This window comes from Triturus cristatus, chromosome 12, assembly GCF_964204655.1.
Source record: "Triturus cristatus chromosome 12, aTriCri1.1, whole genome shotgun sequence".
Classification (NCBI taxonomy): domain Eukaryota; kingdom Metazoa; phylum Chordata; class Amphibia; order Caudata; family Salamandridae; genus Triturus; species Triturus cristatus.
Window position 1 is genome coordinate 172782807 of NC_140595.1, and position 26995 is coordinate 172809801.

At 44.1% G+C, this 26995-nt stretch overlaps 1 protein-coding gene across 1 annotated transcript in view; it reads left to right on the forward strand.

Annotated features, from left to right (window-relative positions):
- The first annotated feature begins 4135 nt into the window (after positions 1–4135).
- The window catches only part of LOC146773007 (gonadotropin-releasing hormone II receptor-like), a 329569-nt gene continuing 306709 nt past the window's right edge, over positions 4136–26995 (forward strand). The window contains exon 1 of the mRNA XM_085639932.1: positions 4136–4350. The gene's annotated coding sequence lies outside the window, so the exon portion shown is untranslated. The remainder of the gene's footprint in view (positions 4351–26995) is intronic.

Sequence of the window (26995 nt, forward strand, 5' to 3'; positions counted from 1 at the left end):
AATTTTTATCTGAAATTTATCGTTTGACGTGTGCTGGGGATTTGTCATATAATAATGCACAGCCCCGAGAGTCTGGGTTACACAAATACGCAGCCCCAGGAGTCTGCCTTAGAGTAATGCACTGTCTCCAGGATTCTGTCTTACATTAAAATGCTGCCCCCAGGAATCTGCCTTGCACTAATGGGCTGCCTGCAGGAGTCTGCCTTACTGTAATGCACTGTCTCTAGGATTCTGTCTTACATTAAAATACTGCCCCCAGAATTCTGCCTTGCACTAATGCGCTGCCCCCAGGAGTCTGCCTTACTCTAATGGGCATCCCCAGGAGTCTGCCGTGCACTAAAGTGCAGCCGCAGAATTCTGCTTTACACTAGTGTGCAGCACAAAAAGTCTGCCTTACACCAATGTGATGCACCAGGAGTCTGCGTTACAGTAATGCACAGCCCTAGGAGTCTGCCTTACACCAATGCGCTGCCCCCAGGAATCTGCCTTGCAGTAATGAGCAGCTCCAGGAATCTGCCTTATCCTAATGCATATACCCCAGGAGTCTTTCTTACACTAATGCGCAGCCCCGGGACTCCTCCTTACACTAATGCTCTACCCCTAGGAGTCTGCCTTACACTAATACGCTGCCCCCAGAAGTCTGCCTTACAATATTGCGCTACCCTCGATAATCTGCCTTACACTAATGCACTGACTCCAGGAGTCTGCCTTACACCAATGTGCAGCCCCAGAAGTCTGCCTTATACTAATGTGCAGCTCTGGGAGTCTACCTTCAACTAATGCGCAGCCCCAGGAGTCTACCTTCTACTAATGCTTAGCCTCCAGGAGACTGCCTTACACTACTACGCAGCCCTGGTACTCAGCATTACACTAATGCGCTTCCCCGGAGTCTGCCTTACACTAAGGTGCAGCCCCAGGAGTCTGCTTACACTAAGGTGCAGCCCCAGGAGTCTGCCTTACACTAATGCACAGCCCTGGGAGTCTGCCTTACACTAATGAGCAGCCCCAGGCGTCTGCCTTACACTAATGCACAGCCCCAGGAATCTGCCTTACACTAATGAGCAGCCCCAAGAGTCTGCCTTACACTAATGTGCAGCCCCCAGGAATCTGCCTTCACTCATGTGCTACCCCCAGGAGTTTACCTTAGACTGATGCGCAGCCTCAGGAATCTGCCATACACTAATGTGCTACCTCCAGCAGTTTGCCTCACAGTGATACGCAGACCCAGAAGCCTACGTTACACTGATGTGCTGCCCCCATGAGTATGCCTTACAGTATTGGGCAGCCTCAATCAAGAGTCTGCGTTACTTTAATGCTCAGCACCAGAGACCTTATACTAATGCCCAGCTCCGGTAGTCTGCCTTACACTAATGCACAGCCCCAGGACACTGCTTTATACGAATGTGCAGCACCAGGAGTCTGCGTTATACTAATGTGCTGCCCCCAGGAGTCTGCCTTACACTAATGCACAGCCCCATGAGTCTTCCTTACACTAATGCACAGCCCCAGGACACTGCTTTATACTAATGCGCAGCTCCAGGAGTCTGCGTTAAACTAATGCGCTGCCTTACAGTAATGAGCAGCTCCAGGAGTCTGCCTTATCCTAATGCATAGACTACAGGAGTCTTTCTTACACTAATGCACAGCCCCGGGACTCCTCTTTACACTAATGCTCTGCCCCTAGGAGTCTGCCCTACACTAACTTGCAGCCCTAGGAGTCTGCCTTATACTAATGCACTGTCCCCAGGAGTCTGCCTTACACTGATGCGCTGTCCCCAGGAGTCTGCCTTTCAGTAATGCGCTGTCCCCAGGAATCTGCCCTACACTAACATGCAGTCCCAGGAGTCAGCCTTACATTAATGCACCGCCCCGTGCTTCTGCCTCACTCTAATGTGCAAACCCCAGGAGCCTGCCTTACACGAATGCTCTGCTCCCAGGAGTCTGCCCTACACTAGTATGCAGCCCCAAAGTCTGCCTTTTACTAATACACAGCCCTGAGCGTCTGCCTTACTCTAATGCGCTGCCCTTAGGAGACAGCTTTACACTAAAGCGCTACACTCAGGAATCTGCCTTACACTAATGCACTCACCCCAGGAGTCTGCCTTACACCAATGTGCTGCACCAGGAGTCTGCCTTACTCTAAAGCTCTGCCCCCAGGAGTCTGCCTTACACTAATGCACTGATCCCAGGAGTCTGCCTTACACTAATGCACTGACCCCAGGAGTCTGCCTTACACTAATGCACTGGCCCCAGGAGTCTGCCTTACACTAATGCACTGATCCCAGGAGTCTGCCTTACACTAATGCACTGACCCCAGGAGTCTGCCTTACACCAATGTGCTGCACCAGGAGTCTGCCTTACTCTAAAGCTCTTCCCCCATGAGTCTGTCTTACACTAATGCACTGAACCCAGGAGTCTGCCATACACTAATGCACTGATCCCAGGAGTCTGCCTTACACTAATGCACTGGCCCCAGGAGTCTGCCTTACACTAATGCACTGATCCCAGGAGTCTGCCTTACACTAATGCACTGACCCCAGGAGGCTGCCTTACACCAATGTGCTGCACCAGGAGTCTGCCTTACTCTAAAGCTCTTCCCCCAGGAGTCTGCCTTACACTAATGCACTGATCCCAGGAGCCTGCCTTACACTAATCCACTGATCCCAGGAGTCTGCCTTACACTAATGCACTGACCCCAGGAGTCTGCCTTACACTAATGCACTGACACTAATGCACTGATCAAAGGAGTCTGCCTTACACTAATGCACTGACCCCAGGAGTCTGCCTTACACTAATGCACTGATCCCAGGAGTCTGCATTACACTAATGCACTGACCCCAGGAGTCTGCCTTACACTAATGCACTGATCCCAGGAGTCTGCATTACACTAATGCACTGACCCCAGGAGTCTGCCTTACACTAATGCACTGATCCCAGGAGTCTGCATTACACTAATGCACTGATCCCAGGAGTCTGCCTTACACTAATTTACTGCCCCAGGAGTCTGCCTTACACTAGGGTGTAGCCCCAGGAGTCTGCCTTCTACTAATGCGCAGCCCCAGGAGTCTGCCTTACACTAGGGTGCAGCCCCAGGAGTCTGCCTTCTACTAATGCGCAGCCCCCAGGCATCTAAACTTTTACAGGTGAGCCTGGGACCCTAATTGAGCTGGTAAATTATTCCATTTCTGCGTTTTGATTGAAAAGGCACGCCCTCCTTGACGCACCCGCTGAATCTGTATTCTGGAACAAGATTGGCTGTAGCGGAGCGTACCAGCCTTCCTGGAGTGTATTTCCGCCGTCTGGTCTGTCACTTGTCTACTTCAGGGACAGGGTGGCTAACACGGGTCCAGGAGAGATTAATGTACGCCATATTTTTAGAATAATTTCACTCCATGAAATGAGGTTTTATTTATCTATGTCAGGTGTCCAACGTGGGTCCAGAATAGCTGAATATATGCCGTATTTTTAGAATAACTGCACTCTATGAAATGAAGTTGTATTCATATAATGTGGGTCCAGGGTGGTTAAAATATAGGACATGCTTGTTGAATAACTACTGACTTTGAAAATACTTGTTGTTTACATTTATTGAATGGCAATGCGTCTGCTGCGGATAGCCTGAAATCCTTTATTGAATCCGACCATACTTGTCCTAAGCTGGACTCCTCTGCCCATGTGTTCATCGTGTGTGTTTATAGAAGTGCTCTAAAAAATCTTTTAGCATTACATCTCTTCACAATTGAAGCGAAAATGAAAGCATTGGTCACCTGTAGCTCTAGAACGGTTTATCAGTTTCCCGCCCTTTTCAGAAGTGTCTTTATATCCGAATGAAATTCTGGGTTTTTGGTGATTTATGGGCGTCTGTTGGGGTATGAAAGGCAACTCCAAAAACGAAACAGGGCCAGGCAGCAACCAAAGCGAGAGTGGTGACATTCAACGGCCCCACTGGGCAGGCCCGAGTATGCCTGGTTCTGGGATGCGGGCCAGATGTTCGACAGGGCTTTGTCTGATAGGCGCGGTGCACCTTTAAATAGAACGGAGAGGTGGAGGGGGGAGAGAGACCGAGGGAGGGGGAGAGGAGGCAGCAGCGACTGAGCGCTGCCGGGAGTGAGTGACCTCCAGTGCCTACTACAGCGGCATTGCAGCACTGAAGCGCGCGCGGGGCAGAGGACCGAGCCACCCTGCAGGGCTCTCCGGTACCCTGCCAAGGACAGCGCCGGGGGACGTCTCTGCCTGCGAGCGGCGCATTTCTGTCCTCTCCTCGAGTGTCTCTGGAGAGGTATCGATTGGATCTGCGCTCGTCCGCGGGACAGGCGCGTGAGGGGAGCCGGTCCTGTCCTCGCTCAGATGGTAAGTCAAGTTCTTTCTCTAACGGGCGAATGGGATGCAGGCGCCTGGATGGGGCTTCTAAGCACACATTGCACACATATGATCTTCTGTACCACGGACACACATGATCCTCCTGCCATTGAGCTAGTAGTATATGTCCCAGACGTGTCATGTTTTGCCAACCGTCTATTATCCTCGATGGAATAGACATCAAGAGTGGTTTAATGGGACTGTAAAAAAAAATGTGCATCGGCGTGGCGCCTAATGTAACTTCTGCAGCAAGTTAAAAAGAGAAACGGCCGAGGTCTGCACTTCGAGGAGCGAATGCTAATGAAGCGATGCGGCTACGATATGTAAATTCGAGCGGGAGCAAGTAATGCTACCGGTGGAGGTGATTTATGTCGTATAATAACAGTGAAAAGTGCAATGTGCTTCGGAGGGGGGCGTATATTTCGGATCACGACTAAAGCTCGCTCACCCTCTCCACGATGATGCATGGTGCAGTGTTTCCTGCAGGCTGCTGACTCCAGAGCCCAGGAGAGTGGGGAATGAATCATAGGACCAGAGATTACAGTACAGATCTCAACTGAGTGACTGTGTGTCCTTGCCTACTAGTGTGTCAGTCCGTTTCACACAATGTGAAATAAAAAATGCATTCGTGGCAGCGAGGAATTATTAGCAAATTTAAATTCATACCAAGAAGTGTGTTTATGAACGCACAAATGCTCGTTTCCGATTTAATATAGGAATACCCGAGACTCGTCAAATTAGTGTGTGCAGGTGGATGAATGTATCATTTAATAAGACCATGCCGCTGAGCGCAGGTGGGGAAAATGTGATGTATGAATTAATGAGAACTACTGAAGCCATTAAGGTAAGATTATTCTGAATGTAAATTCATACAGCCCTCAGCGTGTGTGAGCTCAAGTGTGTGACTGCTATGGGTATGGATAATTCACGACCTCACACGGTTTAAACTCCGCCGTGTGACTGGCTCCGGGCGCTTTAATAAAAGATGCTTTCCTCGCTCATCTTTTAACGAGCGCTGAATGATGAAAGGCCGAGTCATTCCCACCTGTGACCTGGACGCTAGAACACGCGTTATGTTTCCGGTGCGTTGACCCACACAGCCATCCCTCTGACGTAACAATGCACACCTTGGAATGCATGCACGAGGGGGCTCGCTTTAATGAAACGTGAATATGTGAATGAGGTAGAAATAAACGCGGGAAAATAGACGACTGAATATCTCTGTTGGGAGTCAGAAAGCTATATGTGCCGAAGTAGACGCGTTGCAGGGGCGTGGCTATCGTTGGGGCAGCAGGTGCAGTGGCACCAGACTCAGAATCCTGAGGGGCCCATTGAAGCCTGATAATTGCTGTATTTTACTACCCCAAAAACAGTCAAGGGGGCACTTTCTTTGCATGAACCCGGACCCATAGCAACATCTATGCCACCCTACTGGCACGCGTGTGTCTACCAGATTGACATGAAATTGCAGTAAAGATGACGTGCAAGGAGCGAGCGTCAATGAATGAATGAATGAATTAGAAAGAGCTAGTTCCTTAAGCAGGATGTTCTTGAATGAAAACCCAAGCTGGTGTCTGCGAGTGTGTGTAGTAACTCTTGTGTCTCGAAGTGACTGGCGATGGTAACGCGTCAGCAAGTGGTTGATGGCATGAACTACCACTTATTAAATGAGGAGCCTTATTTAAGCTTAATACCGTGAATTACAACCCTCTAGGCGCTTGCAGAGGTCTCTGCGTTTTGTAATAGTAATCAATATTGCCACTGTTGCAGTTCGAAACCCGTTTCATTTTTTGCAGAGAAGGAATGTGGCAACAGGGACATAAGGTGATTTGTCCAGGATCACACAGTTTAGTCAAAAGGGAAAGATTTCAACTCAAGTCTTTTAGCCTCTCAGTCAATAGGTACCCCTAGACACAATCTGCATTTGTAATAAAAATGACCCACTCAGTTTATGGTGGGTAACTGACTACGTGAATGATCGAGATCAGATAGATACATTCGAATTTGTACATGCGTGGATGGCTGTCTTTTTTTGTTGAAATAAATCTGGGCATGTCTGTGTTTAAAAATGTATTTGTAAATCTTTAAGAAACATCAAATGCATCTAAGTGTGTGAATAAATAGGAGTATACACATGATTAGCAAATGTGTGAAATAATGCATATATGTGTAAGTAGCAATAAATAGCTATACGTTTTAACATACACAGACATATACACATGACATTTATGTTTAAATGGCCTTTTCTTTGGTTCCGTGTGTGTGTGATGTCTGTGATTGAATAAGTTTGTGCGTGTGTTGCTTAAACAATTATTCTGTCCATGGAAAGTAAGTCAGCACAAACTTCAGTGGCACATATTCTAACCCTGGGCGTAGTTCGCAAAGTAGCACTACGCGAAGCTACGCAAAGTGCACTTCGCACTACGCGAGCTACGCGTAGCACTTCGTGAACATGCGTAGTACCCTGTTCGCACTGTGCAAGATGCCATTTTCAATGATTGCACAGTGCGGACAAGCATCCGGCACTGTGCAATCATTGAAAACGGCATCTTGCACAGTGCGAGCTGTAGTTTTCTGCCGCTTGAGTAGATTTTTACTCGAGTGGCAGCTTTCTCAACACGGACTGGTAGTTTCTCATCGCGAGCGGTCGCGAGCATACGCGACCACTCACAATGAGAAACCTGACCTCCCCGCGTTGAGAATCTCGCTGGGATGTTTATTTTCAACGCTCGCGATCGGCAACTTGATGTTGCTGATCGCGAACAAGGAAAAAGTCTCGCCGGGATGTCATTTTGCTTGCTCGCGGTCGCAAACTTGATGTTGAGGACCGCGAGCAAGCAAACATGTTTGCACTGTGCTACGTGCAATTTGCGTAGTGCGAAGTAGTGCAAACTTCGCAAACTACGCGAGCGTAGCGTAGTGCTTTGCCCAGGCTTAACAAATTCTTGCAAAGCTTTTTCCAAGGCTCCTGTTGGAACTCAGCAAACACCGTGTGGTGATCATAGATCTGCGTGATGTCATCCTGGATTCAGATTTGGGAATTGTTGCCAGTTTATAACTGGATCCTCTGAAATTGACTTGTCTATATTTTGGGGGGTAAATTAAAGTATTTATATAATGCACCATCTTTAGAGTGATCAAGCAGTAAGCGAGATGGAATGGAGAACGACATTGAAGTTTGAAGAGTCTAAAGCGTGAGAGTAGGATTCATGGGTCTCAAAGAAGAGTGATTTTAGACATTTCTTAAACAAACATGACGTTTTTCGATTTCTTTTCAGTTGAGGGACAGGTGTGCCATTTTCTCTTCTACTATGGGAAGTCAGATTCCTTCCCCCAGCACTGATTGTCTTCTTGTAGATTAATTGGAGAGGGTTTTTATTTTTACGCCATTTTGTTTCAGCGTCTGCTGAGGACTGGTTAGTCCCTAACACAAAACTCTGAAACAAGTCATTTCAGAGGTGATGGTTAGAAGCTTGAATCTAGTTCACCAGGTGACTGGGGACAAAGGGTTCTCACTGGAGACGAGGCGTAAACCTGCCTTCTCAGCGAGTTGTTTATATTTTGAGGATACTCAGAGGCATATTTACAAGCCCCTATCGCCACTGGAACGTCACTTTTCGTGATGTTTCCGTGGGGATAGGGGAGTTTCCGTGGTGATAGGGGCCTTGCCTTATTTACAAGGCAGCGTTAAGCCACTTAATCTGCTAAGTGTGGCGCCAGCACAGAGGGAAACACAAGTGTGCACCATATCGTTGTAAATATGGTGCAGACTTGCGTTTCTGAAGTGGCAGACTGAGGCGTTAAGCCATGACGGCTAAAGCCTCACTCCGCTACTTCCTTGTACATATCCCCCTCAGTGTGCTTTGTAGGAGATTCCATGAATAGGTCATTGAAAGAGTGACTCCCCTTCTTAGTGCCATATCAGCCCTTCACTGAGGTAGAGCTTTCACTTATTATTTTAATTTTTCTCCAAGGTGCACATAGTCCATAAGGATGTAAAAGTGCTCTGCAGCGACAATAACTGATGGTAAATTTGTTGGTACAGCGATAACAGACGGTGGGACAGTAATGTGTAATGAATAAGGGAATAACAGCGCCCTGTAGAGTCAGGGTAGCAGTATCTGGTCGATGATAGACACCTTTGTGCAACATCAACATTCTAGCAGGAAAAATGGCTATTATTGGTAGAAGTATCATATGTTGCTGTAAGAAAGTGAATCTAAAGAGAGTGCACACACAAACTAGTGCATTGATGTGTTACAAATATTCAGTCACTGTGCGGGAAGGGATACATCCTTTACCACATTGTCATTACCATGATCTGCCTTTACAAGGCAGTCACTACCCCGCATGCGACGTTACTACGCATTACTTCACCACGTAAGTTGTTACAGCGACTTGCTGTAGGGCACGCGTTGTTTGTCTGGTGTTGGATTTTAAGTCCAACAACTTCCCTACAGTTGTGTAAAATGGAGTTGGAACAGTAAATTATAGTATTTCAAAGTCCAGTGCCCCCCCCCCCCTTCAAGGCAAGTCGTTGTAATGACTTGTGTGGTAAAATAACACGTGGTAATGCCGCAGCTGGGGTAGAGATGGCATTGTAAAAGCATGTGCGGGAATGCATGCGGGGTTCCATCATACATTCTTGCAAGACTATACCATCTCTTGCCAAAATGTCTGCTCATTCTCCAGCGCATAATATTGTGGAACACGATGCCATCTCTGGTAAGAGCATCTCACCCGGGATCTGAATATACCACCACAGTGCTTATTTTTCCTATTTCCGAATTAGGATACTCTGCTTTTGTACCATAATAGGACATTACTGATTCTGATTCAACGTTAAAATGTAAAATTACTCAGCCGCGGTCCGTGCAGGTAACAGCGGTGGGGCTGTGGGGCTGGGTGGGGTGGATTTCGAGGGACGATGCAGAGGGAAAATTAAATAAATAACTAATTTTCCCTCGGCCTCGTCCCTCGAAATCCCCAGTCTCTAATTACTTCCTAATATAGCACATCAGAATATCCTAATATTTATTCATTTATCCTTTCATGGTTCTGAAATACTAATGTTACACCTGATTATGTCACCAGAAGCCATACTGTCCTATCAACGCCCAGAATATTCATTCTCTGTTCAGCGATGTCCTGTCACATGCAAGAATATACCATTGTGGTGCTGAGCATCCCACCGATAACCTGGTATATCATTGCTGTTCATAATGTCTCATCCACACGGTGCCTGGACATCCCATCCTTGAACAGACTATTCCATCACCTGAAAGAACATATTCTTATTCTATGTTACCATATAACATTATCACGCTAGAAAATTCCTACCCTTGCACCAGAATATTCAACGACTGACTCAAAATATCTTACCACTATATAGAATTATCTGATTTATGTAGGAAACAAAAAATATAATTATTACACAGCAGAATATACCATTTTGTGCCAGAATACCCATAATTACCTAGAATATCCCAGTATTTGTCTGAGTAACCTTTCGCTAAGTAGCATATCAAATAACTGTCCAAGTACATCCCATTATTGTTTCAAAATAAAAACCAAAAGAGGATGTAGCCTTACGGCAAGAGCAGTCGACCTCGAATCTTGGGAACCGGGTTCGAGTTTCGGCAACGACGCTCAACATCCTGTGGTTCTGGGCAAATCACTCAATCTCCCCGTGCCTAACAAACAAAAAAAAAACGTATGTGTCAGTCTGTAACGAAACTGGTGCTCATGTAAAGTGCTCTGATACCTGATTTATCAAGTCTAGTTCGCGCTATATAAAACTCTAAAAAAAAAAAAAAAGTAGGTAAAGATGTGCGTTCCAGTTAAGAGGGAAATTGGTCTTGTAGTTGTGACACGCATATCCCATTTTGCAGCGGGCCATACATGATTCGTTTAACCGTAGTCTGTCTGCATTGGCAGAGGCAAGTTAAAAAATGGTGGAATATAATGTCTTAGATTAATTAGCAGCTTTTCAGATTTATTAGAGTATTAACACCCATTTGTTTTCTGCTGTCCTTGACATCAGTGTGTCAGAAATGTACGCCACTCTTCAGCATATATCATCATAGTGCAGACTAAGCAACCATTGGTCAGACTAATGGATTGATGTGCCAGACAATGCCATCATGGTGCCTGGATATGCAGTCATTGTCCGGAATATCTCATGATTTATCAAATCGTACAGTCAGTTTCCCAGAAAACCCTATGATTGTCTTACTATTACTATACGAAATATAGACTTACCGGCTAGATTATTGGATAATTGTTCTAGAATATCACATACTTTCCCTAAATATTCCATGCTTGTGCCCACATATCCTATCGCTCTCCATAATTTCAATTGAATTTTCCAGAATATCTGATTACTAGTCTCAATAAACATTTTGCTAGAATATTATGACATCTTCGTAGAATGTGGCAGAAAATCACATTGTTGTTCCAGATTATCCAGTTTCTGCACCACAACACAGCATTATGGTATCAAAAGATCCCTTAATTGCATTAGAAATATTTCATATCCACACACAATATCCTGCTCCATTCTAGAATATAAGATCATCCTACCAGAATTTTCCACCATTGTACCAGAATGTTCAGTCATTGCGCTATAATCTAATCATTTTTTAGTATATGCCACATTTTTGCCAGGATATCAGTAAATGTGGGATATTATCTCACCATTGTGTTCAATATCTCAAAATTGCTCAAAAAGATGGGGTCATTATGATAAAATATTCAATGATCTAAAGAATTTCCAAATATTGTCTGGAATACAATAATATAGTGGAATAATACCTCATTATATAATGATGCAATATCACTATACTAGAGCATCCCAACTCTGTGGCAAAATATCACACTTAAGTGTCACTCTAGTGCATCATTTTGCAGAATAGCCATAAAAGTGGCAGTATATCCCATTCCCGGGACAAAGTAAGTTGATAGTACTCCAAATTGTACACCCGCGCCAGTATCACTGGAGGAATTGTGCAGGGATGAGAAGTTAGACATTTTTGTATCAAAATACACATTTTCCAGAAAAGGAAGAGCAATTTGCTGCCTCCTATTTGTTAATAATATTCTTTGGAACAAAAAAGAATCAGAGAGTTCTAAGCCTTAATCACCTGCCCACCACTGACCATAACCCACTGAGGCGTAATCCTTTTTGGATGTCCAAGAAGAGAACTGTGCATTGCTATTGGCTGTGGAGTGGCAGGTAAGAAATAATGGGCGAGCAGAGAACTCCGCTCCGCCAGCAGAGTGTGCGGAGATTTGCCTACTCCGCACTCTGCTGAGAAAGCGGAGTATAGGGCAAAACTCAGACTCCGCAGCAGTTTGGAGTTAGCCGCCCCCCCCTCCCCCTTGCTAAATAGGCTTCCCGCCCCCCGATGAAAAAATATTTACAGATTAATTTAAAATGAAATAAACACACTTACCTGTGCTGCGGCGTCACCGGCTGCTCTCCTCCTCACCATCTCTCTATTACATCGGACGTACATCTTGCGAGAACTATGCATGCGCAGTTCTCGCAAGATGTACGTCCTACGCAGGAGAGAGACGGCTAGGAAGAGGAGGAGGACAGCCTGGGGACGCCGCAGTACAGGTAAGTGTGTTTTTATTTCTTTTTAAATTAATTTGTAAATATTTTTTATTAGGGGGATGGAGGCGGGTGGTGGAGCGGAGTTCCACTGAGTTTTTTCCCAACTCCTTGGACCTCCGCGTAGTCGCACTACGCCAGCTCCGCCCGGGGTTAGTAAGAAAGAAGGGGGCAGGCAAAGAAAAACAAGGAATTTTGATAGGATGTATGGCATTATAAGCTTGCAACAACAATAATAATATGGTTTCGTTTATTTGCTTGTATTTATTGCTATGTCAATTATTTATTTATTTGCATTTTTTTAATGTGTTTAATTAAATGTGAGGTGTGGTGCCGGCTTGGCAGATGCCACTTCGCAGCACTAGTTTAGTCATTCAGCAGACACAGGATGCCTGAGGAGGATGGCTGGGTCCTACAGGTATTCAGACCTGAGAGGCAAGGCCGCACAAGGGTATTTTCAACAAATGCCTGCAGGCAGAGCTTTGTTCGCCATCTTTGAAAGACAGGGCTATTACAGAGATGCTCCCTGCCGTGGAGAAGAGAAAACACTGCACAGACCACAGCACCTCGCTTTCGCTGGTAAACAATTTGTTTTGCAGCCAGGCAGGTTATTACTGTCAGTCAGCAAACGCTTCCTGCAGTCAGAAGAAGGATTATTACAGGAAGGGAGGACAGGATAATCTGCCTTCTCAATCTAAATGTTTCCTGAAGAAGACAAAACACACATAAAAGATAGGAGGGCAAATGCTGGGTGCTCGCTCTGCCTCATATATTTCTAGGACTGGCTGATATTTAAATTACGCTGGCGAAATTCACATCATTGCGGGAGGTTTATGTTACGCTTGTTGTGTGAAATTCCCGAAATTACTCCACGTTGCATAATTATGAGCTATTCGCGTACAAAATGTCCCACATGCAATTTGAAGTATAGACTTACTACGAACGCATGGGACGAACAGAATGCGCAATGCTGTTTTTCACAGTGCAAAACGGCGGTACTGCGAAAAGGATTTCAACACAAAAAATGTAACACAATGACATATTTCGACGCCAGCAGCAAACCGGGGGACTTCAAACCCCAGGATCACTTGTGGCAGGAGCCGCCACCGCGACCTCTGCCCTCCCGCTCGCACCTGGAGGCGCTCAAGAGGGGCAGCAGACTCCTGCAGCTCAGGACACCAGCAGCAAACCGGAGAACTTCAAACCCCAGAATCACTTGCGGCAGGAGCCGCCACCACGAGCTCTGCCCTCCCGCTCGCGCCTGAGGCGCTCAAGAGGGGCAGCAGACTCCCGCAGCATGGGACACGGGCGGGACCATCTGCGCCCGTCCGCGGCCGGAAGAGGCTGGGCGGGGCCCAGTCCCTTGGTTTCATTTCGCGGAGCGGAATGGTCTTCACATCACCGGCAAAGGATGCCATCTGAGAACCATTGAGAACTATCGAGAACGGGAGTGGAGTACATTTGATTTCTTCCTTCTTCTTTATGTACTTGACTATTTTTAACTCTAACAGTCCAAATAGCAAATATGGGCAAACGAAAGGTGGGGTGGTGGGAAGCCATCGACCGAGCAAGTCAGCATCCCCAAACGGACTACTATAGACATCTTCTTAGCCCGTGCGATTGGGGCCTTATCTAAAGAAATTGACCTGGCAGAATGGTGATGGTCTCTCACCACGATTGGCCAGTATAGGATGTCCAAGCAAAGTTCTTGGGTAAACATCGACACTAACTGTCCCACCCGGGGCCCTAATCCTGCTGCCCCGGGATCAGTAATTTTACGAGCAGCTAAAATATCGAACATAGCCCGTCAACCTGCAGCCAAACGGAAACGGAAGACACAGCACAAAATACCTGCTGCCTTAAGATCCTCAGATGAATTGATCTCGCTGTGCGGGGGAGCGAGAGGGGGTGAACAAGGAACTAACTCTATGGACAATCAGACACGGGCACCATTCTGGAATAAACTAACATCTGATATTAGTAGCTTATTAAGCCCCCTCAAAGAAAGACTGGACGAGGTGGAGGAGGAACTGAAAATGGCTATTGATCTGGGTAAAACGCCATTGGACCAAAGGCCCCGAATAATAGCCACTGGTTTGAGTAGCGACTTAGGTGGCATACGTCCTCACGCCGAGTCTCTGAGTTACCCCAGTCAAGAGGGGATGTTGGGCATAAATATTCAAGAGTCTATTGGTAAACCTACCAGGATATCTGCTCTGAACCAAAATCAAAGAAGCTTAAATACACACACTCCCAACACCAATGCACCCTTACAAGAGCTAGTCACCATCAACTTGCCAGCTGCCCATATGTGGCAGTATTAGTGAATGTCCCCCCATTAAAGTCAGGAGTCAGGGAAACCATCGAATGTCTGAACAATAAGGTGGTCCACTGGCTTAGCTCTAGACATCTATTCTCCCCGAGTAGAGCGCAGGAAATCCTGTTTACAAGGAAAGTGGGGTGGATTGGGCCACTGGAAGGAAATCTTAGTGGTGATTGTGTTATAATTAATTTCAGAAGCCTGAAAACCACCAGTGGTATTCATAAAATGATGGGGGTACCAACCATAGATACACAAGCCATGGGTATACTTCCATTAGTTTTTTTTTTACCGTCACCTGAAGGGCTTAGAGCAATGCTCAAAGGGCCTCCCAAATTTACAGAGAAGAGGGATACCACAATCTTGTACTAGCAACATGATCAGGATTTTGCAGTGCCCAATAGATATGAGACTCTGAGCAGACTACTGACTTAGCTCTGAACAAGGTCATGCTGGGGACCCCAGGAGTTATCAGAGAGGGGTTTCCACAATGATTCCTATTATCAGCCAGATAAGCCAGCTTTCGCAGAGTGACCTCTCATACACCACACATGCACCCGCTATTGGTGGGCTAGTTGAAGCTACGGTTGTTGAGGCATCTGGCAAAGACACCTCTAGAGTTAATATTATACCCACAAGGGTAACAGATACTGAGCCTGTTGGACGACCCCCTATGGAAGGGTTTGAGTTTGTAACCTGGAACATGAATGGGCTACTAAAGAAGGTTGGGAACATTGACTGGGTTAATACCATATCTAGCTACAACATTATATGCTTAAAAGAAACCTGGTGCATAAGCCCTGTACACGTAGAAGAATACTCTTAACATTTTTTTGCAGCATAGGGTCACAAGCAGGGCAAGCAAAAGGGGGACTACAGATACTTATCTCCAATAATATTTCTATCAAAGTCAAAAAAGTGCATTAGTGGGACCCCACATACAGATGTTGTGGCTTAGCAAAAAAGGAGTAAAAGATCTGATAGTTGTACATTTTTACAACAACATTTTTGATTCCACACTCACTAATGTGGTAACAGCTCTTGATCGTGCCCTCGAAACATTCTTAGCCTCAATATGCTATTCTTAGCCTCAATTTGCTATTATGTATTGCTATGGGCAGGAGACTTTAATATACAGGCATGTGATGTACCTAACACTCAGGCATGCAGTCACATTTACATTGATGCAGAGGGAAATGACAATTTCTGCCATAATGAGTATGGAGAAGCCCTAAATTGGATAATCTCCAAATGCGATTTCCACCTACTCAGGGGGGGCCGTGGTCCTAATGGCAACTTACTGCCAACCTTTACAGGGAGAAATATGCACTCCATCATTGATCATATACTAGTGTCTGCCTCTGCTATCTGCAGGTGTGGCAACCCTAGCATTGTTCCCTCCACATTTGTAAAGCGCAAACAATCACCCGTAAGGGTCTCTAGGCGCTGGGGGCCGTCGGGAAGATTAAGCAAGCTATTGCCCAGAGTCACATCGTGCTGGGTTTATCTGCTGCCGGTGCCGGGGATCAAACCGTGATCCCCAGATTCCGGAGTCAGTCGCCCTGGCCGCGGCACCACACCTCTTCCCTCCATATTTAGTGACCATAACTTACTCATCCTATTGTTTTTTTCTGGGGCCAAAGAAGTGAAGTATATGACATAGTCAATTATATGAACCCTTTTAGGACAAACGGCGTTAGAATCAAGTGGACTGGTGTCGACCCATGTTTGACTATGCAGCAAATAATAGTGTCTAACCATCGAGAAATAGCCTATTGTCTTCAGGATGAGATCCTTCCAAATATAGTGATTGCAAATTTTCACTGTATTAAAATATCCATTAAATCACTTTTAACCAGGCAGACAGGTACATCAGGCAATAATAAAAAAGGATGGTTCAATGGTACTTGCACTAAAGCATTACAAGTTTTAAAGTCTGTATTGTCTAAATCACCACGAGATATGTCAATCATTAAATCCCTAGGAAGCGAGTATAAATTAGCCATAGCTGCCCGGAAAAACAAACTACAGATTGAAGCGTGGGAAAATCTGGCTAATTCTGTAAAAACTAGGAATAACAAACTTTTCTGGGATACAGTAAATGCCCCCTTCCAGGAGAATGATGACATCCCAAAATGTTGATCCTTTATTCCCTCAGACAAATTGATGACACATTTTACCGGGAGTTTTAGCAACAATGGGAAGACACTGGTGGGGGGGGGGGGTTGACCTGGAGCATTGTGAAGGGAGGCCCCCTCCCCTGAATATTACTAATGAAGAAGTACTCCACGCCATTCAGGGGAGTGCAGGGGATGGGCACCAGGCCATGATGGCGTCCCAGTTGACGTTTTTAAATCCACACCTAGATTATGGGGCCTATTTTAACTAGAGTGTTTAATTCAGCTGCAACTGATACAATACCTCAGACATGGGGCTAATCCAATATTGTACCCATATACAAAAAAGAGAACAAAACAGATCCTAAAAATTACCGCCCCATTTCGCTTCTAGATACTGCTTTGAAAGTTATGAGTAGGGTTTTAATAGTGAGATTGGAGGAATGGGCGCAGGAGTATTCTATCCTAAACCCTGTGCAGTATGGGTTTAGGAAACGACTTGGGACAATTGAACAATGCATTAACCTAGAGTTACTTATCGGCAAGTATACTATGGCAAAGGCAGGCACTTTGTACTTATGCTTTGCTGATCTGAGTAGTGCATTTGATTTAGTCGACCATAATCTACTCTGTCAAACTCTGAGCTCTATGGGAGCTCCTCGTGCGATTGTTGGGTTCCTTTCCCATTTGTATGAGAACCTAACCAGCCAAGTCCGCTGTGGCCCCCAGGGTGCATGTTCATCCAAATTTAAAGTAGGGCGGGACATACGGCAAGGGTGTGTGTTAGCGCCAATTTTATTTTCCCTCTTTAATAATGGAGTTAACTACTATTTTCAAACGATACAGGCTGACACCCCGAGGGTGGCTAGTCGTCCAATACCTCTACTGTTATATGGGAATGATGTAGTACTACTAGCACAGACCCCACTAGGCCTCCAGAGACTGATGGATGGTTTCTCAGATTTTATGACACAAAGGAAAATGGTAATCAACAAATCAAAAACATTCACCATGATTTGCGGGGCCAAACAGAAACCTTGTAAAACCTTTTTTATTGATAGCACCCCAATACACACAGTGAACTCCTGCTGCCTTGGTATTTTATTTTCAGGAAATGGCACATGGACCCAACATATTTTAAATACCAGAGCTAAAATGAGCAGGGTCACCCAAGGGATTTTTTAATTCTCCTCAAAATTAGGAAATCGATCGACCAACGAAATGGTAGCCATTTATAAAGCTAAAGGAGTAAGCACAGCCCTCCATGGGGCAGGTCTTTGGAGCTACGCTAATAGCTCGGCACTGCAAACAGAAGAACATTTCTTCTTAAAACATCTGTTGTATTTACCATCCTCTGTTTCAAATTCCATTGTACTTTATGAGATGGGGCTTTGAGTTTTAGCAGATTCCTTAATGGCTAGACCATTGTTATTATGGGCTTCAGTTTGGAGGCGGGAAGAGATGGCTTTTACCAGGTCAATCATTTTAGATTGTTTAAATTTGAACAATAAGTTAAGAATTCCATGGTTATTATATATTAATGCCACATTAGGAAATGTGCTTAATTTATCAGTATGGTCGGACACAACAAACATATTGTCCTTTACAAAGAAAGAGATCAAAGACTCCTTCTTGCAACAAAGGCGTGACCTTAGATTAAAATCTGAGTTGAATAAACCGACCGTTCCCTTATGTAAGTCCTTTAATTTAAAGGAGGGAGCTAATAACTATTTGTCATATGTGACCTATGTACAGCATCGTTTTGTGCTATTGAGATTAAGATGCGGCATTGCCCATTGCCTTGTCCCATTTCCGAAAATGAAGTCCTTGTGATATGGACCATGTTCGTGTGACAACAACAGTAAACAAAGCACATTGCACTTTTTATTATTCTGTAATTTTTATCGTAATTTTAGATGTTTTTATCTCAAACCTTTGTTTGCTGTTCACAATATCAAGTCATACAAACTAGCTATGAAATTCTTGGTGACACTAGAGGATCCATTCAGAGACGTTTTAATGCATGGGCAAATTAGCCTCTGGCCCAGGATAGACTCAGCTCTGTTCTGCAGAGTCTGCCCTGATGACCCTGAATAATTCCTAAACAGATTGTTTTAAATACTGATCCATTACATTAATTTTTTATGTGGTTGATGTCTGAGAGACTATCAAAGACATTATGCAGAGGAATGTTGTTTTTATGTTTAATGTAATATTCATAATACATTTTCTTTTAGATCAAAACAGGACCTCACACATGAGAAATGTGAGGATGTCATAGAGTTTTGCAGTAATATTAATGAGCTCCTGCTCTGTTACAATAATGAAAACACCTGACACTACCCTTGAATGAATAGAACACGTTACAAGGCAAACATTTACAACGCATGCCTTTACAACACGGTTTTTGCATCGCAACATCCATTACAACGCTTGATTTTACAACGCATGCCATCACAGCGCATACCATTACAACGCATAATACTTTTAGGGCAACAGTAGGGTAAGTGTTGGATAGTGTAGGGGTAAAAATTACTATTCCAACTCCAGTGAGTGCAACAGTAGGGGAAGTGTTGGATAGTGTAGGGGTAAAAATTACAATTCCCACTCCAGTGAGTGCAACAGTAGGGTAAGTGTTGTATGGTGTTGGGGTAAAAATTACTATTCCCACTCTAATGAGTGCAACAGTAAGGTAAGTGTTGGATAGTGTAGGGTTAAAAATTACTATTCCCCATTACATACATGTAATAGCGTGCGTTGTAGTGACATTCGTTGTAATGGCTGCGTTGTCATGTCATGTGATGTAAAGGCTGTTGCGTTGTAATGACTGCGTTGTAAATGTAGTGCGTTGTAATGGTTGTTTCCCCCCTTGAATAGTATATGTAAACACATTTAGAATCTGGATGAGTGTGCCTGTCAGTGACCTGGCTGATAAGGGCATGAAAGAGCTGAAACCTGATCATAAATTCAAAGTGTTCAGAACAGGGGCACCCAAAATACATTTGGCCCAGGGTCCCCAAAATCGTTAAGATGTCCCTGGATCCGCTAACATGTTACAATGTCGCCCTGTTCATCCTGAAATCGATTAACGCAAGGAAAAGCATTCTGTTATAATTTCAAGAAATTAATTGCTCTTAATAATTGGCATTGTAAACTATATGTTTATTCTTTTTTAGATGTATTTTATTGTCTGTACTTTTATGGCTGTTTTTCTTTAATAGCCGAATAAAGATTTTGAAATGAAATGACTTCGCAGTCTTGATTACATACGCGAGAAACCATTTTCTTTTACTATTTATAGCATCCTTTTACTCTTTCATTACTCATACAGTATGTTCTGGTATATGTAGATGATTATCGAAAAAATCACCAAATTCCAATGAAAGGAAGCTTTTGATCAGCATTTTAAACATAATTTACAAACCATTTGTCATTTGCGTGGGTAAGTCTCATATAACGGAGATCACTTTCAATTTAGTTACTACAATAATTGGGTTTGCTTGGGGAGTATTCTACTTCCTAAAGATGGCTTTGGAGACGGGTGCTTTCTAAATGACATTTCATCTGTGGCAGCACAACGAGCAAGGATGCCCTGTGAGTGTACAAATCAATTTGTAATACAAGACTGCCATGCACAGAAATAATTTACATAAGACAATTGCTTGGCAGCTTGAAAAGAATTTTGCATTGCGCTTCCACAGTGCATCCTGGGAAATGGAGGATTGAGACACCAGGTAGTGCATCCCCATTGGTTACCAGAGAAGGCTCCCCAATGATTAAGACTGAATGAACAGTTGAAACGCGTCTGGAAGTAATTGATTGGCTGCCGCCCTGCACTATTAAAGCACTTTGTCTCTGAAGTCGAGCCTCAGTTGAATTTTTTATGTTGCTGGGTGCAAGCAGCAGGACACTCCGTTCCTGCATGTCCGAGGCCGCCCTGACTGGGTTGGGGGCCCCCTATCACGGAGAAGTTTGTGTTGGATGTGTATGTATATATATATATATATATATATATATATATATATATATATATATATATATACAGCAAAATGTCCCTGCGGGAGGAGCTCTTCATAGCTGGAGCCGACGGCGAGGTAAGGACAACCTCGCAATTTTATCAATCACATGAAGAAAAAACGCCGCACTCCTCTTGGATTTATCAGCTCAGTTTTAATGACCTTTTCCTCTTCCCCACCTACGCGTTCATGTGATTAATATATATATATATATCTATATATATTCCAGCAATCTTTACCTTGATCACGAAGAAGCACGGCACTCAGGGCGCTGGTTAATTCGCCAATTTTATTGAGGCTGAAGAGGTTACATTAACGCGTTTCCATACTCACAGCTACCCTGGTCTGTATATATATATGGTTCACAGCCATTTTGAGACCAAAAAAACAGAGACCTGGCTTCAAAAAAGACAAAAAGGATTCACCAAATGCCTGAAATGCAAGGCTTGTAGAGTGGGACAAAATCTACAAACAATCAAAGACCCCAAAGGCCAAACCTTTTAAATCAAGGGCACCATCACGTGTGAATCCCAATTCGTCGTATATTTGATTGAATGTTGTTGTGGCCAACGATACATAGGATCAACAATTTGTCCGTTGAAAAAACGTATATTGGAACATATCCGAGCTATTCAGAATAAAAAAAACACCTATGCAATAGCAAAGCACATTCAGCAACATGAGGGCAAGACTTGGTTGGACATCAAATATTCAGGTCTTGCATTGATACCCAATCATGTAAGAGGAGGCAATAGAACTCAGAAATTGCGACGATTAGAATCTAAACTCATAATTCGGTTCAAAACCAAAAATCCGTTTGGGCTTAATGGAGATGAGGAGATGCATGTACATTTGTAGAACTTTGTACCTACAAGCCTAATGAAATCTAAGGATTGCTACAATTCAACTTCTCTCCTCTTCCATTTTGTACCATGTTTCCTTAACTTATCTTTTTTCTTTCTCTTTTCTTCTCCTTTTTCTTCCCACTTCTTGTTCCCATCTTTTCCTCACAACCCTTCCTTCTTCCTTTCTTCTTTTTCTTTCTCTTTGAGTGAATAGATGTATATGCTAAGTTATTGGTATACTAATTTTGTTGTTGATTGGTTTCATTTTTCATGTAATAATTGGGCACTCAGCCCCCAACACTATGAGCAACAATACGAGCAGACATTAGCAACCATGCTAAATGCCGTAATTTAATGAATTCAATTTTGCTCATGTTTGGCCACTTAGGCCAAATAATTTAATATGAACAATCTAACATAATTTATTATGAACAATGATTACAGATATGAACCCATACAACTGACCAAATGCCATTATAACAGTGTATGGACTACCTAGTCCACAATGCACCACTATCAGCTCATGTGACATGTTGGTATAAAATGAGGAAATTGAAAAAAGACTTGTAAAACTACCGTGACCAGGAGCTGTGTTCAGCTTGAAACGCGTAGGTGAAGAGCTATGTAGTCAATAAACATCAACTGACTACACTGGAGCGAGTGCGGCGTTTCCTTTCAATTGCTTTATGAAATTTCTACGGGGACAGGTCCTTTCCTCGACGCCGGCACCAGCACAAGTTGTTCCCCTCTTAAGGATATTATTGCTCGTTATATATATATATACATATATATATATATTCACTGAAAAAACCATAGGTTTCACACATGTTATAGTTAGCTGGACATTTTACTTATAAAAAACCAATGAAATTCCACGTTATAGTTAGTGCAGGCAACTATAACTCACGCAACCGCAATCCTCTGCTGATGCTAATACTGTATTTAGACACTTATTTGCCCATGTCTTCTTCCATTAAATTTTAGCTATACATATATTACAAATTTTTTTTTTTCATAAAGACACATATGTCATCAGCAGAGGATTGCGGTTGCGTGAGTTATAGTTGCCTGCACTAACTATAACGTGGAATTTCATTGGTTTTTTATCAGTAAAATGTCCAGCTAACTATAACATGTGTGAAACCTATGGTTTTTTCAGTGAATTTGCAAGGTTTTTTAAATGCTAATTCCTAACTATAACGTGTGTGAAACCTATGGTTTTTTCATTGAATTTGTACGTTTTTTTAAATGCTAAGTTACTTTACGCCATTCGTGGCGTGTGCGCCCACTTAACGCAGTTCGTTCTGTGCGCGCACGGTGCGCTTCGCGCACCGTGCGCGCACAGTAAGCACGCGGTGCGCTTCGCGCACCGCGTGCCCACGTTACGCAAGATGGGCCATGAATGCACGATGCGCTTCGCGCACCGTGCACACATGGAGGACATATGATGAGCATCGTTGTGACAGATAATATATTAGTTTTTCTTGGCTGTGATATGCAATGCACAAATGGTGCCCTTCGGGCACCATTTGCACATGGGGTGGGGAGAGTGTGGATACTTTTTTTTTTTTGTAATTTTTTTTACCGTACGGTAAGCGTAATCGGCGAAATTTTCGAAAAAAATAAAATTGCATTTTTTGCCTTGGGGGATCGTTGGGGACTCCCTCAACATGGCTAGGTGCTTGGGGGCTGTCAAAACAGCCCCTTTACATGTTTTTGCCCTTTGTTTTTCAATCCCCTGTCAGAGTGCGAGAGGGAAAATGGCGGCCGCCGCTTCCTGGTTTCGACCGATTCGAATGTTTACTCAGATCTAACGGCCAATCAGAATAGCGCTCGCGCACGTCACCGTACGCGTACGGTAAGCGCACCGTAAGCGCACCGTAAGCTGGCTCAGATATATATATTGATTTAAAGGCTATTTTCTCAGAATCTACTGAACAGATTTACACCAAACCTACAAAAGGCACTTCCTTGACCTGAGGACTACCTCTCTGCCAAATTTCATTTAACTCTGTTCAGCCGTTCGGGCTGTAGCTGTGTCTAAAGGTCCTATTGAAAAATGCATGGAAAAACGCGTTTTGGGACCCCCCTTTTATCTCAGCCCCCGCTTGACGAATCCCCCCGAGACTTTCAGGGTAGGAGCGGAGCACAGCGCCCCACCTATTTTGAAAATTTGGCGAGGATTCGTCGACCGGCGCCAAAGTTATTCAAAATAGAATGTTGCGGTTTTCCTATGGAAACAGGGTCCTAACTATAACTACCTACTGGCGACCGCCAGTAGGTAATATATATATATATATATATATATATATATATATATATATATATATATATATATATATATATATATATATTCATCCCAAGGTTGCCCAAATGCGGAGACGCACACAATGAAAAGGCTGACCCCAGTTTTCACGAAGGAGTCTTTATTCGGCAATCAGCAGACACATCCGGATATTTCCTCGCCTCACCCAACATGTTTCGGAGCTCCTGCTCCTTGATCACGGGTCGTGGCTTGCTCTGTGTGCAGATGCGTAGGGAGGCAGTCTCTTAATTAGCAATTTATCGCCCTCCAATGGGCTTCTTCTTCGCTTTGCTTTCTGGGGCTTGCAGTCCCTGCGCTAAAATATTACCCTGGATGGGTTCTGCATTGAGAGCTATGTTTTCAAACTCTTGATAGAGCCTCCAATGCACCTGCTGACGAAAATGTTGCCCCTTGTCATCCTGTCATAAGAACTCCCGTATATCGGGAATCGGCAGTCCGTGGTGTACACAGTGGTGCTGTCTCCCCGACCGAGGCTGGCCGGTATATATTCATCCCAAGGTTGCCCAAATGCGGAGACGCACACAATGAAAAGGCTGACCCCAGTTTTCACGAAGGAGTCTTTATTCGGCAATCAGCAGACACATCTGGATATTTCCTCGCCTCACCCAACATGTTTCGGAGCTCCTGCTCCTTGATCACGGGTCGTGGCTTGCTCTGTGTGCAGATGCGTAGGGAGGCAGTCTCTTAATTAGCAATTTATCGCCCTCCAATGGGCTTCTTCTTCGCTTTGCTTTCTGGGGCTTGCAGTCCCTGCGCTAAAATATTACCCTGGATGGGTTCTGCATTGAGAGCTATGTTTTCAAACTCTTGATAGAGCCTCCAATGCACCTGCTGACGAAAATGTTGCCCCTTGTCATCCTGTCATAAGAACTCCCGTATATCGGGAATCGGCAGTCCGTGGTGTACACAGTGGTGCTGTCTCCCCGATCGAGGCTGGCCGGTATATATTCATCCCAAGGTTGCCCATATGCGGAGACGCACACAATGAAAAGGCTGACCCCAGTTTTCACGAAGGAGTCTTTATTCGGCAATCAGCAGACACATCCGGATATTTCCTCGCCTCACCCAACATGTTTCGGAGCTCCTGCTCCTTGATCACGGGTCGTGGCTTGCTCTGTGTGCAGATGCGTAGGGAGGCAGTCTCTTAATTAGCAATTTATCGCCCTCCAATGGGCTTCTTCTTCGCTTTGCTTTCTGGGGCTTGCAGTCCCTGCGCTAAAATATTACCCTGGATGGGTTCTGCATTGAGAGCTATATATATATATATATATATATATATATATATATATATATATATATATATATATATATATATATATATATATATATATATATATATATATATATATATATATATATATATATATATATATTACCTACTGGCAGTCGCCAGTAGGTAGTTATAGTTAGGACCCTGTTTCCATAGGAAATCCGCAACATTCTATTTTGAATAACTTTGGCGCCGGTCGACGAATCCTCGCGAATTTCTCAAAATAGGTGGGGCGCTACGCTCCGCTCCTACCCTGAAAGTCTCGGGGGGATTCGTCAAGCGGGGGCTGAGATAAAAGGGGGGTCCCAAAACGCGTTTTTCCCATGCATTTTTCCATAGGACCTTTAGACAGGGCTACAGCCCGAACGGCTGAACAGAATTACTAGAAATTTGGCAGAGAGGTAGTCCTCAGGTCAAGGAAGTGCCTTTTGTAGGTTTGGTGTAAATCTGTTCAGTAGATTCTGAGAAAATAGCCTTTAAATCAATATATATATCTGAGCCAGCTTACGGTACGCTTACCGTAAGCTTACCGTACGCGTACGGTGGCGTGCGCGAGCGCGATTCTGATTGGCTGTTACATCTAAGTAAACATTCGAATCGGTCGAAACCAGGAAGCGGCGGCCGCCATTTTCTCTCTCGCACTCTGAGGGGGGGGGCTGTAAACAAAGGCAAAAAACATATAAAGGGGCTGTTTAGACAGCGCCCATGCACATAGCCATGTTAGTTGAGTCCTCAAAGATCCCCCAAGGCCAAAAACAGTAAATTTTTATTTTTTGAAAATTTCGCCGATTACGCTTACCGTACGCGTACGGTGCGCTTACGCTAAAAATTTTAATAAAAAAAAAAAAACACTCTCTGTGCATGGCATATTATTGTCATCACTTACAAATTAAATTTAACAGATTACCTATCACAAGGAAGCGCATAATATGTCCTCCATGTGCGCACGGTGCGTAAAGTGGGTACGCGGTGCGCGTACGCACTGCGTGCCCACCTTGCGTGTACGGCACTAACTGCGTAAAGTGGGCGCGCGGTGCACGAAGCGCACCGCGTGCTCACTGTGCGCGCACGGTGCGCGAAGCGCACCGTGCGCGCACGGAACGAACTGCGTTAAGTGGGCGTGCACGCCACGAATGGCGTAAAGTAACTTAGCATTTAAAAAACCGTACAAATTCACTGAAAAAACCATAGGTTTCACACACGTTATAGTTAGGAATTAGCATTTAAAAAACCTTGCAAATTCACTGAAAAAACCATAGGTTTCAGACATGTTATAGTTAGCGGAAATTTTACTGATAAAAAACCAATGAAATTCCCCCGTTATAGTTAGTGCAGGCAACTATAACTCACGCGACCGCAATCTTCTGCTGATGACATATGTGTCTTTATGAAAAAAAAAATATTTGTAATATATGTATAGCTAAAAATGTATGGAAGAAGACATGGGCAAAAAGTGTCTAAATACAGTATTAGCATCAACAGAGGATTGCGGTCGCGTGAATTATAGTAGCCTGCACTAACTATAACGGGGGAATTTCATTGGTTTTTTATCAGTAAAATTTCCGCTAACTATAACATGTCTGAAACCTATGGTTTTTTCAGTGAATATATATATATATATATATATATATCAAAGAAATACCCTTTCAGGCATAGAGTGACGAATAAATTATGCAAAAAAGAAGCAGAGAACTCTGGGTAGTTCTCAAGTTTAGGTGGAAAGCAGCTCCTGTATGGAGCACTCTCAACACCAGCGACACTCTAGATCTGCTCACCTCAAATGTCTGTTTTTCTATCAAAATCTTTAAGCATAGGATTAGCACAGTGCCATCCACGCCAAGATAGAAAAGGACAAAGTCTTTTGCCATTTGTACAGCAAAGTATTTAAGCATAGGACTAGCACAGTGCTGTCCTTGCCGAGCTGTAAAATGACAAAAGCCAATTACCACTCCAGACACAGTATTACAGCTTTGAGTTGGTAAAATACCAATCAAGCCAACCTGAAATGAGTAAAAGCAACCAATGACACAGTGTTTCGCTCTAATTAGAGCTCTTCAGAGAGGTATAGCTTTGTCCAGACACAAGGGAGCACCCAGTATAAGTCAAAGAAATACCCTTTCAGGCATA